At 44.8% G+C, this 18,677-nt stretch overlaps 1 protein-coding gene across 8 annotated transcripts in view; it reads right to left on the reverse strand.

Moving 5' to 3' along the window:
* B3GNT2 (UDP-GlcNAc:betaGal beta-1,3-N-acetylglucosaminyltransferase 2) overlaps positions 1–18,677 on the reverse strand; it is a 244,919-nt gene that overhangs the window by 134,812 nt on the left and 91,430 nt on the right. For 4 of the 8 annotated variants that reach the window (XR_009447951.1, XR_009447950.1, XR_009447949.1 and 1 more), the window contains exon 1: positions 8,273–8,511. The exons of 2 other annotated variants lie outside the window; for them this stretch is intronic. The gene's annotated coding sequence lies outside the window, so the exon portion shown is untranslated. Of the gene's footprint in view, positions 1–8,272; positions 8,512–18,677 lie in introns of those variants that run through there. 2 more of the 8 variants (XM_059659707.1, XM_059659708.1) reach the window with 1 other exon arrangement.

Consider the following 18,677-nt stretch of genomic DNA (forward strand, 5'->3'; position numbering starts at 1 on the left):
AGCCCACCAGGAGGCCGTCACATGACCCAGGCTCACGGTCACACGTGCTTTTCCTTCACCTCAAGCGCATCTTCCAAAACACACACCTGACCATGACGTGTCACTACACCCTCTCCACGAGAACTTTCCAGCTCACCATGACCTCCATAACCATCAAGTGCCACTTCTCTGCAGGGTCATCGAGGCTGTTACCCCTTCCTAAGCACCCTGCCCCCAAAACCCAGGGGATCACATCTGCTGTTTCCCCCAGACACACTGCCACAAGCCTGCCATCCCCACGGCCCCACCCTCCTTTCTCTGCCCCTGAAGGGTATTCACCCTTTGATGGCTAAGCCCAAACACCACTTCCTCGGGAAGCCTTTCACAGCTGCCCCAACAGGGCACTTTGCTTCTCCCTCTAGTAAGCACGTTTTCATCAGTTTCTGGTTAGTTTCTACCAGACTGCTAATTCCTTGAGCGCAAGAACTGTGCCTGACCCACCTAGGAATACACATGGGGCCAAGCACTGTGCTAAGCATACACTAAGTACTCAATCAATGCATGCTCTAAGTGAAGGAACTGCCATTTCATTATATATCAACTTGAGGTCTTATGGGGCGGGGCGTTCCAAGAACAGGCTTTCCACCTCAGCTACTGCAATCTGAAGCCAGGTGTCCCTCTGAGGAACTGCGGCCCAGCACTCCTGACAATGATATAGCCATAAGTAGGAGCCAGGGTGAGGATAGACTTGAACCTAGGCCTTCAGGGCCTCCTGCCCTCTCTGCCAGGTTTCTCTACACAGGGCCACACAATCCGTTTTCAATTTGTCTCAAGTGGTGGCAATGTGTTTTTCCTAAGCTCGTTTAAGAAGTATACAGATGCAGCCCTAGCTGGTTTCACTCCGTGTATAGAGCATGGCCTGTGGACTGAAGGGCCGGGTGACGGGTTCAATCCCCAGTAGGGGGCGTATAGGAGGCAGCCGATCAATGATTCTCTTTCATCACTGATGTTTCTATCTCTCTCCTTCTCTCTTCCTCTCTGAAGTTAAACTTTATATATGTTTTTTTTAAAGATCATACACTATGATCAAGTGGGATTTATTCTGGGGATGCAAGGGTGGTACATTTATTCGCAAATCAATAGATGTGATACATCACATAAACAAAATGAAGAATAAAAAACACATGATCATATCCATAGATGCAGGAAAAGCATCTGTTAAAATCTAGCACTCATTTATATTAAAAATTCTCAGCAAAGTGGAAATAGAGGGAACATACCTCAATGTAAATAAAATGTATGACAAACTCACAGACAACATCATACTCAATGGGCAAAAAGTAAAAGCATTTCCCTTAACATCAGGAACAAACAGGGATGTCTGCTTTCAACACTGATTCAACATAGTACTGGGAGTTCTAAGCACAGCAATCAAACAAGAAGAAGAAATAAAAGGCATCCAAATTGGAAAGGAAGAAGTAAAACTGTCATTATTTGCAGATGACGTGATACTGTATAGAGAATCCTAAAGATTCCACCAAAAAACTACTAGGACTGATAAATGTATTCAGTAAAGTAGCAAGATACAAAATAAATATCCAGAAATCAGTTGCATTTTTATACACCAATAATGAACTACCAGAAAGGGAAACTAAAAAAACCATCCCATTTACAATTGCATTTAAACATTTAAAATACCAAAAGACCGGTACTTGAAAAATTATAAGACAGTGAAGAAAGAAAATGAAATACAAATAAGTGAAAACATATACTGTGTTCATAGATAGGAAAAGTCAATACTATTAAAATGTCAATGCTACCCAAAGCAATTTATAGATTGAATGCAATTCCTATCATGATGTTTCACAGAACTAGAACAAATATTCCAAAAATTTATATGGAACCACACAAAACCCAAATAACCACAGCAATCTTGAGAAAGAACAACAAGATTGGAGGAATGACGCTACCTGATATAACAACAAGGACATCAAAACAGCATGGTACTGGCATAAAAACAGACATATTGATCAATGAAACAAAATGAAGAGCCCAGAAATAAATCCATGCTTTTATAGTCAATTAATGTTCAACAAAAGAGACAAGAGCATATAGGATAAAGATAGTCTATTCAGTAAATGATGTTGGGAAAATGGAACAGATATATACAAAAAAAATGAAATTAGGCCACCTTCTTATACCATACAGAATAAACTCAAAATGTATTAAAGACTTAAATGTAAGAATCAAAACTATAAAAATCCTAGATGAAAAACAGGCAGTGAAATCTTGGACATACAAGCAGTCCAATTTAAAAATGGACAAAGGACCTGAACAGACATTTCTCCAAAGAGGACATACAGATGGCCAATAGACATACGAAAAGATGCTCAACATCAGTAATCATCAGAGAAATGCAAATTAAAACCAACCACAATAAGATATCACCTCATATCTGTCAGAATGGCTATCATCAATAAATCAACAAATAATAAGTGTTGGTGAGGGTGTGGAAAGAGGGGAATCCTTGTGCACTGTTGGTGGGAATGCAGATTGGTGCAGCCACTGTGGAAAACAGTATGGAGTTTCCCCAAACATTTAAAAATGGAACTGCCATGTGACCCAGAGATTCCACTTCTGGGAATATATCCAAAGAACCCCAAAACATTGATCTAAAAGAATATATGCATCCCTATGTTCACTGCAGCATTATTTACAATAACCAAGATTTGGAAGCAGTACAAGTGCCTATCAGTAGATGAGTGGATAAAAAGGCTGTGGTACATTTACACAATGGAATACTACTTGGCCATAAAAAAAAAGGAAATCTTACCATTTGCAACAACATGGATGGACATGGAGAAGTATTATGCTAAGTGAAATAAGACAGAGAAAGGCAAATACCATGATTTTAATTACATGTGGAACCTAATGAACAAAATAACAAACAACAGACTCAATATAGAAACAGACTGACAGCTGTTGGAGGAGAGGGGGATTGGGAAGCTGGGTGAAATAGGTGAAGGAATTAAGCAGGAAAAAAAAAAGATACTCATATACACAGACAACAGTATGGTGATTACCAGAGAAAATGAGAGGGGTGGGGTGGGAGGGTGTAGGTAGAAGAGGGGATAATTGATGACACAAAGAGACTTGATTTGGGGTGGTGAACACACAATACAATATACAGATGATGTATTATAGAATTGTACACCTGAAACCTATATAATTTTATTAATCAATGTCACCCCAATAAATTCAATTAAAAATTTATAAAATGACTCCCAAAAAAGTATCCAATAAAACCATCAGAACACTGGGGACATGAGCCCACTGGATATATACCACTTATAGAGTAAGATTATAAAAGTTGAAAACGTTTTAAGTGGCTTGTCTGAAGCACACATTAACAACTGGCCCTGTGCTTTCACTTCTGAAATAATTATTTCACAAAACATAAAGCTGTAAATTTTGTTCTGGGCATCCTGGGCACTTACTGATGCCTCTTACTGAAACTAAACTCTTCCATGGGCCTTTTAATAGAGCGTAAACTAGCTGTCAGCACTGCACCCTCCTCCACACCAGATCATATCACACACGTGGCCCATCAGCTCTGAATGGGACATTTCAATGACTGTCATCTCATGACTTACAGAGGAAATGTCAATTAAAAATAATAAGGGATCAACTATTAAGAAATAATATGCCTTATTTACTAGTAAGCTAAATGCTAGATCAACAAAGTGTTGAATCAAGATTCGGCCTCTAAGTTTCAATAAGAAACCTTTATAACTTTATCATTTCACAAATGAGAAACTGAGATTCAGAGAGGGTAAGTAACTTAGTCACACCATAACCACAGTCACACGGTAAGTTGCAAAACGGAACTCAAATCCAGATTTGTTCCACAAAAGACTACACAGTGTATGATTCTGGGATTCCATTTATTTGAATTTCAGGAACAGACAAAACCAATCTGTGATGACGTGAGTCACACCTAAGATGATATAAGTCAGAATACCCGCTCCCCCTGTGAATGCACACTGACCAGAAGGCGCACAGGCACATTCAGGGCTACTGAACACATTTACTTCGCGATGGGAGGTGGACACACATCCATGAGTTTCACACTTAATGTTAGTGCACTTCACACACTTTACTGTTTGCTCTGCCTCCAGCTTAAAAAAACAAAAAAATCCTCATTTGGTCGACTCCAAGCTCTTAACCACTAAATCACCACATAGCCACACTGACGGAACATAGCCACAATCTAAAATTGATTCTCTTAGATAATCAGTTTTTTTAAAACATTCTGGTAAGCAACATACATCCTAACCATGCCAGAGTGAAGAAATTAGAATAATAAATGTATTTTGAAATGCCACAAAATGAAAAGTAGACAGTATCAATTTCCTGGCTACTTGGAATTTCCCCTCTGTAGCCACATCAGAATAAAAGCAATTTTTTATTGATTTTATTCTAATGTATTTTTTATTGATTTCAGAGAGGAAGGGAGAGGGAGAGAGAGAAATATCGATGAGAGAGAATCATTGATCAGCTGCTTCCTGCACGCCCCCTACTGGGGATCGAGTCAGAAACACAGGTACATTCCCTGAGCTGGAATCCAACGGTGATCTCCTGGTACAAAGGCCTACGCTCAATCACTGAACCAACAGCAGCCAGGCTGAATAAAAACAATTTTAAACCCTGCTCCAAGGGAATGTTCACGGATGCACAGAATAACTTGTAACAATATTCGTAGAGCTATCTATGCAAATACCTAAACCTAAAATTACAGCAAATATTTCAAGACCTATGTTATAACTTTATCAACAATGCTAACTCTCAAAAGAAGTTTTTTTTTTTTGTTACAAGAATTAAAACAAGACAAGAAGACAAAGCTAATGGGCAAGGAGGATAAAACTCACCGTGAGTGCAAAATCTCAACTAAGGGTTGTAACAAACAGAAAACTCATACAAAGAACTTTTCCCAGCAGTAAAATAATTGTGAAACCTATGCTCTAATAACAAATTCTTCATCGGGTAACAAGCTCTTCCCACAGAAGTTTTGTTCAGACTAGCAAAACCTCATCACCGGCCTTTGATGATGAAATCATTACATCAGTTCTCTGAAAGCTTTATCCGACACATGCGCGCACACCTCTTGCAGTAATTGCCTCCCCAGAGAGAGGAATTTATTCTCCCTACGAAGTGGAGGCATATTTGGCAAGCAACTAGGAACAGCTATCACGCCTTGGGGGTTGGGGAGAAGGCCGCTGGATCCACACCTGTTGGGGTTATGTGCTGCGGTCTTTCTTAGGTGCTTTCAGGAAACCCAACTTGCAAATTGTCAGAGTCCAATTTAATTCACAGTTTAACCTTCTGTGCACACTAGAAATGGCAGGCAATGGACTGAAATGATTTTTGTTTCCCCTCGGCATCTGCATATCGAAGATCAAAAGGCCTTTTATGAAAAATTTTCAGTACTGGTAATTTATACACCACCATTGATGTGTTGTAATAGGTTACATAACCAAATGTTATCCCAGATCAAGAATCTCAATGTTTATAAAAGTAACTGTTTGCATTTATTAATTTTTAGTCTTTCATAAAATGTCCAATAAAACTGTCAAAAAAACACCTCTGAGTAGAGTCAAATATTGTAGCTATTAAGCAAATTAGAAAGAATTAAAAGCACTGACCCAGTATGTTAAGAACAGAAAGTGCTCCGGGCACTTTCACAGCTCTGGGTCAGCATCCCCAAATCAGGTTTCTTTTTGGTGCTTTTTTAAACCAGCATTACCAGAAAACTAAAACTTAAAGTTTCAAAGTTTCTTTGTGAAACTAAAGAGTCACCACCTTTTCTCTTACCCCTTAATCAGTTGGAAAAGACCCACATATTTTTATCACGAATATCTTAGCTTAATGGACACAAGACACTCGGAGGTAGGGGAGGCTGGGGGAATGTCAAGGGGGGGGGGGGAGATATATGTAATACTCTTTGTAATACTTGAAGCAATAAAACAAAATTTAAAAAAAAAGAATATCTTAGCTTTGTACCAGCAGTGCCTCATGAAAAGCAAAATGATTAAGAATTTTTAGACACATTAATTTCCTAATGTAACTCTTTTATTAAAAAAAAAAAAAAGCCACCCATTTAAACAAAATGTACAGGGGAAAAATCAACCATAAATTATCAAGTTTCACTTTTCTATTTTTAGCAACTTTAGTATCTTTCAGTCAGACAAATCCAAACGGTTTCTACGACAGTTACTGTTTTTCCTTCTTTACTGTTTTTCCTTCTAGGGGAAGTTGATGCATGGAGGAACTTCTATACTGATAACACAATGTCCACCACTCATTAAGCACTTCTTAACTGCAGTTAGGCAAACTATTTGCTCTCAAAAACTACCTGGTAGAACAGACATTACCATCCCCAAAACCAGATATGGAAAATGAGGCAGGGATGCTAAACTTGCCCAGGGTCACTGAACAGTACAGGATAGAATCAAGACTAGTGAACAGTGAGGGTGGAAACTTTGAACTTTCGTGGAGAATTAGACCTTTCACCATACACACCTGCCATCTGCACGAAAATCTAAATGGAAAGCAGTGACCACTTGCTGTAGGTAGATTCCTAAGTGGGAAAAGCTGTATTCCAAACTGAAAAAGTCGTTTCAAAAAGATCTAAAGATAAAGACATTTGATAAGGCTGGGCAGCAGAGAAAGGTTTACTCAACCTGGTCTTAAAACCTAATCTGATTTAAGAGTACAGAGACTCTGTGTAAAACTCTCCCAAATTCCACCAGGCTTAAGAACCTCTATTCAAAAGAAACAGAAGTGAAAACTAGGACAGTGGGAAGTGACCGCCCAGACCTTGGGTCAGTTGTCAGGATCTGCATGGGCGCGACCACGAAGCGGCCAGAGAGCCCTTGGCTGAGATCACCTCTGTCCCCGCCTTTCTAGTGCCAGTCCAGGCTCAGCTGGCCTCCTCGTTAACCATCCCACCACCTTCGGAGGCACAATTACACTGGAAAAATTTATTACAAGTAGAAGCTCATTTCCAACAACGGGCTTCGCAATCTGAAATCTAAAGCAAGCCTCCAAAAAGAGAGAGGCAGGAGAATATAACTGTTCTAAACTATCGTTCTACGAAGATGGGGGCGGGGGGGGGGGGGCGGGGAGGGGCGTCCAGGAGGCCATGAGTGGTAGGGGAGCAAAGACCAACATACCACTCCCACGTTTCAGGCAGGAATGAGAGAGTCTCCTCGACAACCAGGGATTTAAATGTCCATGTCATTTTCACAGATGCGCTTTCACGCTGTGCAACTTGTGGGGAGTTCATGGGGAGTGGGGCTCCCCAGCTCAGAGTGTCAAGTGCTGTGGCCTGGAAATTAAGTTTTATTGCCTCCAGAAGGGACCGCCTGCCGTCCCCGGGGAGCCGCCAGGACCAGCGCCCACAGAGGACGAAGTGCCCCCCCCCACCCGCCCCGCGCCTACTCCCGGGAGGTGTTTTGCAGAGGCCGGCTGCACGCTCCCCGCAGCACCCACCCCCCCCTCCCCAGGTCTCAGCCTGGTTAATCATTCAACGCGGGCGCTGTGGAATATTTTTTTAGAGGTCAAAGCGAAAGGTTCTCCCTAAGTTTCGCAGAAAACAGTCTGTGGGGACCCGGAGGTGGCAGTGGCAGGCAGCTGGAGGTGGGGACAGGCCGTGGCGGCTCTTGGGCTCACGAAACACCTGATCTCCCCCTGCGGCACGGGAGACCGGCGCAGTGCCGGTGCGGGGTGCGAGGGTGCGGGCGCGACTTCACGCGCGGCCCTACTCCCCAAAATGCCGGAGCAACCCCGAAGAGGACGCCCGGCCCCACACGCCCCTTCACCGTGCCTGCAGCACCCCGGCGCGGGCTCCCCCGGAAGTTGGGGTGCAGTGGGGCGGAGGGGATGTCCCGGATCCCCGGGCCCGGGGGTGAGGATGGGATGGGGCAACAAGCTGCCGTGGGATTTCCCTGGCCTCTTCCAGTCCAAGGTGAGGAAGGCGGCGCAGAGAGGGGGTGGGGGTGGGGTGGGGTGGGGTGGGGGTGGGAGGACGCGAAATGCGGCAGGAGCCACCTGGGGCTGTTCCCTCGGCCGGGACGAAGCCGGAGCCGGCGAAGAACGAGATTAGGGCTGGAGAAGCGGAGGCCAGTGGCTGCGGTACGGTGGGGGGTTACAGGGAGCAGTTTGCGGGAGCGGAGCTGGCCTGGGGAAGTCGGGGGAGAGGGAAGCGGCGGGGTGCACACCCGCTCGGCCCTACCTTGTCCGGCAGCAGCTTCTGCTCAGCGGGGCGGGGGCGGGATATCGCGGCCACATCCACGTCCCGGCCGCTCGGCGCGGCTCAGCCGGGCGACCGCCGCCGCTCACGCTCCATGCGTTGCGCCCGCGACTGGCGGCCCGTCGGGGTCGGCGACGGGAACAGCGCCGGCTCGGCTGGGCTCCCGCACTTGTTGCCGTCACCGCAGCTGCGCCTCGCTCGGGATCCGCTCCCCGCCTCGTCCCCGCCCTGGGCTCCCGGGCGCGCCCCGCCCGCCCCGCCCGACAGGCCAATCGGGCCCGGCACCACCCCTCGCGTCACCTCCCAGCCCCGCCCGCCGCCCGGCGCCCCAAGTTTGGGAAAGGCCCTGCTGCCGACTGTCAGCTAGTCGGCGCCCAGGACCCACGCAGGCTGGCGCTCCTCCGGGCTGCCCAGCACCACACCTGGGAAGCACCAGGCGACGCTGGAGGGAAGCGACCCCAAAAGTAGACCCTTCGGGAAAGTGGGGCAGCTAGAAGTTCAAAAGAACGATATTCCCTTTCCTACCCAACCCAAACCCTCAGCTGCTGGTCGCCCCCCTTGGAGAACGTCTGACTTTGGGAAGCTAAACACATGGCCTCGTTGGGGCCCCAGTGACCCTTTTTGGCCAGAGCCAGTTTGTGACCTGACCTACCCCGGACCGGCCATACCTCAAGGGCTGGGACTGCGGCGTCCCCGCAAAACCCGAGGTTCCACCGTGGAAGGTGGGGGGAGGAATCAGGGCCAAAGCGGGACTTGACCAATGCTTTCCACCCACCGTTCTTAGGTGCCCAAATGGTGTCCTAGATTCCAAGGCCTACGGGTGGCGCCCTATTTGCCACTGCCACCCTAGCTCAGGTTTGTGAAGCTGCCTTGGGACGCGGTGAGGGAGAAGTTTTGGTTCCCCTTGCGGTGTCCTGCAGGTTTCCTCGAGGATCCACGGGTGTCTCGGGAAACGGAAACGCAAAGTTCCCAGAGGCTGGGCCTCGAACCCGCGCCGCGGCCCAAGGGACAGGGCGTATACCCAGGTGCGACCTAAATGGCTGAACTCTAACACACACACACACACACACACACACACACACACACACACACACACCCCACCACCACCACCACCACCACCACCACCACCACCACCACCCCCACCGGCTCACGGTGATGGTGGGGGCTTGGCGCCAAAGACAGCCACCGGCCTGAACTCGGGGGACCACAGGCGCACTGTCTGAGCCCAGCGCCAGCGCCCCCAAGGGCTCGCCAGAGCACTGCATTCTAAGCGGAGGCCGAGCCGCTGTTGACACAACCTTGGGGACCCCAGGTGAGCGCAGAGCGACCGGGAGAGGCTGCCCTGGTTGGAAAGGCCCGGCGCAGCCAGCTTGTCCCGAGTGCGTCCCGCCGGAAGGCAAGCCTGGCCCCAGGCGTATTGGAAAGCCGCCTCACCTCCTTTGGTCCTTTTCTCTACGGGAAAAGAGCAGCGTTCCCCTTTTAGATAATCTGACTGAGGAATTAAGGACACTCCACCCTCGACTATTTGCATTTTTTAGAAGACTATCTGAGGCGGAATTAGCCCAAAATTGTTTCCATAGGAATTTCAGGCACCTATGAGCTCAGCCCACTCAGTTTTAAACTAGCGCGAAAGAAGAGGGCGTTGCTGGATGCACTGAGCCACACGGTTCCACTAGAAACAGGACTTCTCAGTCAGATCTAGGAAAGTTTTGATTTGCGCCTCCAGGCCTTTTTGCTTTTATATTGATCACATGATTCTCCTAAGAGTACGTACGACATAATGTCCAAGAAACAAGCTATTTTTGCGTATTCATAGAAAAACATCTGGAAGGGTGCACACTGATTGGTAATCCTGGTTACCCCGGGTGTGGGATAGGGGTGTTGGAGGAGGAGAAATGAATTTTATACCTTTACTGACTTTAAATTTTGTATTTTTCCAGTATATTAACTTTCATAATTTAGAAAGCTAATAAACATTGTCTAGAAATTAGAATATCTTTAAGAACTCTACAGAAAGTATTGATTAATAAACAAATGAAGTCTAGATCTTACATTTTGTGTCAAAATAATTAATTCTGAGTCCATGTTTCTTGGTTTAAATAAAGTGCCTTTAACCTGTTCTTTAATTGCTATGGTTGAACACTAACATCTGAAGATTTTTCGGTGCCATCGGATCGGTAATATTGTTTCTATGTGTATGTGTCTTCCCTTTAACTGCACTCCCAATAGCCACAGACAGACTTTCAGGAACTGCTAGCCAAGGAGTTTTTAGTTAAGGAACTGCTACACTGTCAGCTGGCAGCCAACAAGGAAATTAGCTTGTATCCTTTGCAGCTGCCAAAAGCTGTGCAAGCCCTGAAATTTAAAAAATAAGGGCATTCTCTCCATTGAGCTATTAATTAATGCAGCTGAAAGTGTATCTGTAATAGTTACACTGTCTTTGGGGACTAAATCCCGCACCCACTTGGCTGTAGTCTTTACACTTGAGTTGGGGCTTAAGTCCATTATCATTAGGTAAAGATGTGCTATTTAGTTATTTAAATTAAATATTCATATATTTAACAAATATGTGTTGACCATCTATAGGGGCACAGCACAGGGCTAGGCACTGGAGTGGTGAACATGGCAGGCAAACTCTTCCTTCTTGGCCCTCACAGTCTACCTGGAGAGAGGAGGGCTAAACATTTAAATGCACTATCAATTATATAATTACAGTTGCGATATGGGCCAAAGGGAGTATAGAGTCCCATTTGTCTGAGAAATCCAAGAGGACGTGACATTTGAGCTGAGTTCTGAGGGTAGCATCAGCAGCACAAATCCCCAAATCTCATATATGCTATGCACTTAGGTTGTTCCAGAAGGATAGCAGTGTTGTGGTAGTCTGTTAATCAGTCCCAGGTGGGGCCATGAAGACTACAGGAAAAAACAGCCGCCTCTGTCAATGGTTAAAATATTAATTACTAATGGAAAGGTGGGATCATTCTTAGGATTCCAGTCCAAATCCTTTGGCACTTGCAAATGAGAAAAAGAAGGCCCCTAAAGTAGCTTTCTAGAGGCCAAACACCTGACACTGGAGATAATATCATGAATGTTAAACAATTGAGTTACAGGCTAAAAATTATCTGGCTCCTAAAGCAAACCCTTTCTCCTCCAAGATTACTTTGACTTTGCAACAACAGAGAAACATAAAACCTTATTATCAGATGAAGATACCAGAAACCAATATCGTGATTCCAAGGGATTTGCTCCATATCCCACAGAGTCTTGGTGCTAGAAAAATTCAGAATTCCCAGGTTAGTAAAGTCCAGCTTGTATATGACATTGCAATGGGATATAAGGTCAGCAATTTGAAGGGAATGGTCATCTCTATTAGGATCATCATGTTATTTTGGTGAATGGAACTTTCATTAAGGAGAAATGCAAAATCATACTCCTAATTATTATCAAACTGCAAAACTGCATGCAAGAGGAGAGGCCCATAATTGTAGCATCAAGCATGAGACAATGCCATTAATATGATTATCAAGGTATAAGCCTATTAGAGAACCTAATGCCTCTTTCCTAGCATCATCCTTTGTAAAGCTTTTCTGAGTCTGGAAACCATCTCAGTCATAAACACAACTGTTAAGAAGCAGTGATTTCCAAGGGGCATAACAAAGATCTGCTGGCCTTCACCAAAAGTCAAAGCTGTCCAGCTAAGGAGAGCAGACTATTTCCGAAAAGTTAAGACTTATCTGCCAACTCTAGTTGGCTCTTATTGAGAGAGGAAGTACCTCTAGCTTCAAGTCCTCTCCTAACCCTGCAGCATCCAGACATGGTAATGACTGTGAGTTCTAATGGTCACCTGGAGATATGCATGAGCCACCTCAGATGGACACAGGGGCTTAGGTCTTGGCTGCTGCTGGTAAAAAATCATGTTATGGAAGTCTACAAACTCAGATTCAACTCCTACTCTAGGAATAAGCCCTGTGTGTCCTCATGGGTATAGTAACACCTACTTCAAAGAGTTCCCAGGAAGGGGAAATGAGGTCATATATGACCAAGTGCCTGTAGATACTTGGTGCTTAATAAATATTTGTTTCTTCCTTGGCCATGGCAGTGGGACCAAGTCCTCACCAGGATAAAGTACAGGTGGTATCTTGGCATAGAATTCTGGGCATTTGTCCTGGCAGTTTATAGGAGGAATTGTTATGCTATCCTCATTCCAAAGAGCTCAGACATCATCATCATCATCATCATCATCATCATCATCATCATCACGTAGAATGGAAGGATCAATTGGCTGTCCCTAGGAGGAGCCACTTGCTTGGTCATTAGGACCCAGTGACTTATAGGACACTTGCTTAGCAATCACCAGGATGGGCAGGGTCTCCTCATCTATAATAATAAAAGTGTAATATGCAAATTAGACCGGACAGCCGAATGACCTTTCAGAAGTCCTTCTGAATGAAGCCGGGCCTGCAAGGACCAAGGTAAGCTGCCACAGCTGCAAGGACTGAGCCTCTTGCATGAATTTCATGCATCAGGCCACTAGTTTAAACCAAACAGTCAGATGAAGTCAGAGAGCAATGGACCCCATGATAGTCTTAAAAGGGAAGCAGGATAAATGTGATAACATGGAGAATCTCAAAACATGTTGAGTGAAATAAGTCAAACACAAAATAATATACATGAAGTTCAAGAACAGGTTAAAACTAGTCTATGGTTATAGAAGTCAGAACACTAGTTGCTTTGAGGATAAGAACAGAATTAACTGGAAAGAGAAGCATGAAGGAACTTTCTGAGATGAGAGAAACATTCCATCTGTTGACTAGAATGATGGTTACATAAAAGCATGCCATTGTCAAAACTTATCACACTGTGTACTTTGGATTTGTACATTTTATTGTTTATATATTAGGAAGCACAGTCTGTAGACAGAGGGGAGTGCTGGCAAATGGAAGAAAGAAGTAGGCTCCCCACTACTATGCCAGGCAATTTCTTCTGCACCAGATTCTGGGCAGTTATGAACTGACATTTCAAAACAAACTACAGATAGGAAAGAATGCATTTTTCTAAAAATAAATATCCTATTCTGGGCCAAATAATAGGTTCAAGCCCTTGTTCCTCTACAGTTTGCAAGCCTCTTCATCACCTTTCTTTCTTTTCTTATCTAAAACCATCCCAGAACATGGTTTTCCGGAGTCAGCATCCTTTAGGAGTCACTCTCACTCCACCCTCAGCTGCGGGTATTATTGCATAACATCAACTCTATAAACTTCCTGCCCATATTGCCCTAGAAAAAGGAAGCAGAGTTTAATTGACAAACCACAGTCAAATTAAACGTTGTAAAATATCAGAAAAAAAGAGAATTTGGGTCACCAGGAAATTTTCAAGAAAGAATCCTGGCAATCAAACCTTTCAAAAAGTGCATAACTCCAGCTTGGCCGTTGTCGCTCAGTGGTTGAGCATTGACCTATGAACCAGGAGGTCACAGTTCGATTCCCAGTCAGGGCACATGCCCAGATTTCAGGCTCAATCCCCAGAGTAGGGTGTGCAGGAGGCAGCCTATCAATGATTCTCTCTCAGCATTAATGTTTCTATCTTTCCCTCTCCCTTCCTCTCTGAAATCGATAAAAAATATATTTAAATAATAATTTTTTTTAAAGTACAGACTTCCAAAGGGTGGGGAATTGGAACAAAGGGCAGCTGGAATTGGAACAAAAATCAGAGATTGTAGACCTAACTCCATCATTCAGGACCCCTGCGACAAACCCCTTCTGTACTGTCAAAGGGGACTTGTCAAATACGACAAAAAGATCACAGGCAAGGTAGGTACTGCTTCAGTTTGATTTCTCTGCTGTTCTCTTTGCTCCATCTTCTTCCCACCTCTGTCCTTTTTTATAGCTATTTCAGGTATCTCATCAGGGCTAACACTGGCAGAAAAGGAACTCTATTCTCCCTTGTCTCTTTTTGTGATGCAGAAAACCTTTCCTACAGTCCCCTACCAGATTTCCCTTCCTATCTCATTGGAGTCACATGACCCTTCCAAAGCCAATCACTGGCTAAATGAATGCGCCCACCTGACTAACTTAGACCAATTATGGTTTACTCCTGGGTCATCACATGAAGGTGTGGGCCCCCAAACACAGTCAGTGCAGCACCAACCAGGATAAAGGAAGTTGTTGCCGGTAGGGTTTCCCCAGCCTGAGAGACAGGGGTTTGCATGTGGGAATTTTATGGGGAGTGCTCTCAGCACCAGCTCCTGGGAGAGTGAAGTAAACGGGAATGGATAGAGAAGGTAAACTGCAATGCAGGCACGACAAAGGCCTTAGCTGATCTTTTGGAGACCTCTGGTGCTAGGATAGCTCAGAGTTGTCCTAAGTGAGTGTGAGAGAGCTGAGCCTATTTACCCTTGCATCAACCACACAGTATTTGTGGGTTGCTCTTTGGAAAGGAGCGTAAGCATCAGCAAAGTGGCTGTTTTCAGCAGAGGAGAAATCTCAGAGAGGGACTCAGCTGACAGCCACTGCTGTTAATATCTTAATCATCCCTCCTATAGTGGGGGCAAAACATGCCATCCACTATAGGGAGGATGATGTTGCATGGGCAATCCCTTGCTCAATTCAGGTCTCCTAGAAACCACACTCATGTCCCCAGAAAACATGTCAGCCTTTACCAGAACCAGCTCTGGAACCCAATTATCTCACTACTCTTCTACGTAGGAAGAAGTGACAGGACAGCTTCCAAGTATCAGCGACTAACCTGGTTTTTAAGACTGAGACAGCTGGGCCCTGGCCGGGTGGCTCAGTTGGTTGAAGCTTCCTCCAATACACCTAAAGGGGGTGGGTTCCATTTGCCATCAGGGCACATTCCTAGGTTGCGAGTTTGATCCCTGGTCCTGGTGCATGTGGGAGACAACCTATCGGTATTTCTCTTTCAGATCAGTATTCCCCCCCCCCCCCCCACCTGCCCCCTTTCTCTCTCTCTCCCCCTTCCTGTCTCTAATTAAAAAAAAAAAAAAAAGAGAGAGAGACAGCTGGGAGATGGCTGTGTAGACTGAGTTTGGGTGGGACCCAAGCCCTCAGACTTAAGGGGCATGATGCCCACAAGAATGAAAATCCAGAGGATTAGTCTTGAACAAACCGGGAGCCTGCTAAGCCCTGGCATCTGCTGAACTTCCCAAATTGCACACATTGAGCTGCTCAGTTCCACATTTTCATAGTGTGCTTCCTGCCAAGCTTCCTAGAACAGTCTACACAATAGGAAACCAAAATGAGCAGTTAGAGCAATTATGGATACGGCAGGGCAAACAAATAAGCCTTTATTTAGGACTTAAACAGACATCATCAACAAGGGTCTAATACAAAATGGAGATTTGGTCAAAGAAAGGTTTTATAAAACCAAATATCTCTACCAAAGGAGGGTAGAGATATTTGCATGAGGTTTTTCTCTGTCTCACTGAAAATACTAAAATAACATTGCATCCAGACTCTCCCTGGCACTGCCCTTCGCCCTCCCCCACCCCCTTTAGTGAACATCCTCTAGCTCTGTGACTAATCTGGCTGTAGGGCCAACTCCTAGGAAGTGTTATGCTAGGGTATGAAAGTAGTCATCATTTAAAAGAGCTGGGGAATTAATTTGTTCATTGCTATATATCTATTTAAATATCCAAGAATTAAAGCCATACACATGAATGTTTGCGTGTAAATTCAGGAAGTACTAGGTATTACAGAAAGCCCAAACATTTCAGCTAAGTGAGAAATGCTAGACAGTGAGGTGCTGGAATCTGATATTGCCACTATTGTTTGTAGTGGGGAGCCATGTGGGGAGCCAATATAGGGTTAAGCCTCAGACTGACCTGTTAGCAAAATCACAAACAAGTCTTCTTCCGAGTCTTAAACAACCCAATCCGAGAGGTGGCCGCTGATTTACACGCGCTGTCATTTAAAAAATAAAAATGGGGGAATTTGCCGGAAGCCGGAACACCCTTGCTGCTTGACACAGTCGCTGCAGGGAAGAAACATCTGCACAGCTTATGTTTCAAGGGACCTGGGGTATATGGCATATGTTTGCTCCCCCTCTTAGTGCTATGTGTTTTAAACAGGACCACCTCCCCGAGAAAGGTTGTTTCCCCAGGTTAGGGATTAACAGGACTAAGGAAGAGAATAAATCAGTAAAACCCCCTAGTGTTACAGAAATACCATGTACTACTTATGAAGAACTTGGACTAAGACTGTTGGCAATAAATTCGGGACTTGTTGGGCCCACATCCCCAGGGGTCTGCCCACCAGGGAAAGCACCAAAGCCTATGCCCCTGGAGATCCACCGACACAGGGCAGTCCCAGGGAAGGCAAGCAGTGAGGCTGGGAGGACATAACCTTTACTGGGTAGGAGAATCTCCTTCAGTCACTTCCTTGTAGCCTATCAGTAGAGCAGTGACCTTGGAATCGCCCTTGTAATGGAAACACAGAGATTAACCTAGACAAGATTAAAATCAACAGGACTAGATAGAGACAGGATTTTTGGCAAAGGTCAGATAAGAAACAAGGAACTGTAGAACGTTACCCAAAACATACCATGAAGCATGCTTATAGGATCAAATGGTGTAAATATAGATGTAATAGGAGAATAAAAAGAGAACCTCGCTATGCTGATCAACTGAACGCTGTCTCTGTGTCCTTCCTTCTTCGCCAACTCCGTCCACACCTTTGGGAACCCTTGGACCTGGTGGGGCTGGACCCCAACAAAGCCAGATGTGGTAGAACTTTATACATATACATATATATCATTTTGTAATTTTATACATAGACATATGTAATTTTAACAAGAAAAACTGTTTACAAGAGATTGGTTATTCCTCATTCTGCAAGTAGAGAGACCTCAAGTCTTGTGAATACTTGTTATTCTGTGGAAAGGGAAATGCAGATCCCTCCCTGGGCTGACACAGGACATCCCTCCACATGCAGGTCCATGATCTTCTCTGCAATTCTGCAGTCCAGAAAGCTCTGAAAACAACGTTATCTCATACGGTGACCCAAAAATGAACTTGGCAGCAAAATCTGACTGGAACCTACAAAAGGGTATAGTTTTCACATAGCCCATATTTCACTACAAATACATTAATGCAATCAAGGGTCCTGCCCCAGACATACTGGTATATCTGAATGAAGATACAGATTTGGGGGAATTATCAATATATAGATGGTAACTGAAGTTATGGGAATGGTTGAAATAGTCCAGGGAATGAAAAGAGACTGGGAGGAGAAGAGGGACTAGGACGGAGCTCCTGAGGACCCAATTAGTCAGTGGACCCGAGGGAGGATGCAGCAAAAAGAGCCAGGAAGAAACCAGGTGTGGAGACGCAGAGCCCTGAGAAGAGAACATTTGGCACGGAGGAGTGGTTGTCCGGGTGGGCGACTCGGAGGTCAGCACTGAAGCGGAGGCAGCTAGGATTTGCAGCCTCAGTAGTAGTGTCTCCTAGAGGACTGGGAACAAGTCTTAAACTTCTTTTACCTTTTTAGCAGCGCTGGGCTGTGCTTTGGTCATTGTAGGTGCCAAATAAAGACTTGCTAATTAATGTGTCAGTTAAAGCCATACATCAGCGGCAAACCTGTTTTTGCGAGGCCTCTTTTGGGATGAGAGACTGGGAAGATAGCAGAAAGAGCAGAGAAAGAACACAAAAATGACTAAGAAGGGAGGCGAGTTTGCTCACTGGCGTGAACAGTGGAAAGGAGAACATTTCACTCCTTACCACGTGGGAGAACGGTAGGGCTGGGTAATGAGAAAACAGTAAAATTGAGGTGAAAAGGGTTAAGAACCATGGTGGAGGAAGTAGATTAATCAAATAAACATTTTATTTTTAAACTATGAATCGGGGCAATTTATAGAACCTTACAAATAATCAAATCAAATTTCACAAATGATAAACAGGCAGAGAGGCTGACAGACTCTCCTACAGTAACAGCTAGTTTCTGGCAAAGTCTGTACTCAAAACGTTTATAATAGAATAGCAGCCCAATGCTAATGCCTGACTGTCCCTATACACTTTTATCAGTAAAATCTGGTTAAAATGAACGTCTAGGCAGCTGTGATCACCTGAATGAAATGAAGGCACGGGGGCCGAAGCACTCTCAACGGGCAACAGGGGCCGTGATGGAACCAGGGGTCAGACGGGGTTTACTCATCCATCTCCTCTGAAAACCCCTGGAGGGAAGAGTCAAACATGGCTTCAGAAATTCACCCTGGAAATCATGTTTTAAATGTAGTAGAGGTGGAAAGAGTGTATTCTCTTTTCCAAATGGTATTTATTATTTTTATGATCAGAAAACATACATTTTAAGCCCTAGCTGGTTTGGTTCAGTGGATAGAACATAGGCCTGCAGACTGAAGGGTCCCAGATTCGATT

The sequence above is a fragment of the Myotis daubentonii genome, chromosome 12 (assembly GCF_963259705.1).
Source record: "Myotis daubentonii chromosome 12, mMyoDau2.1, whole genome shotgun sequence".
Classification (NCBI taxonomy): Eukaryota; Metazoa; Chordata; class Mammalia; order Chiroptera; family Vespertilionidae; genus Myotis; species Myotis daubentonii.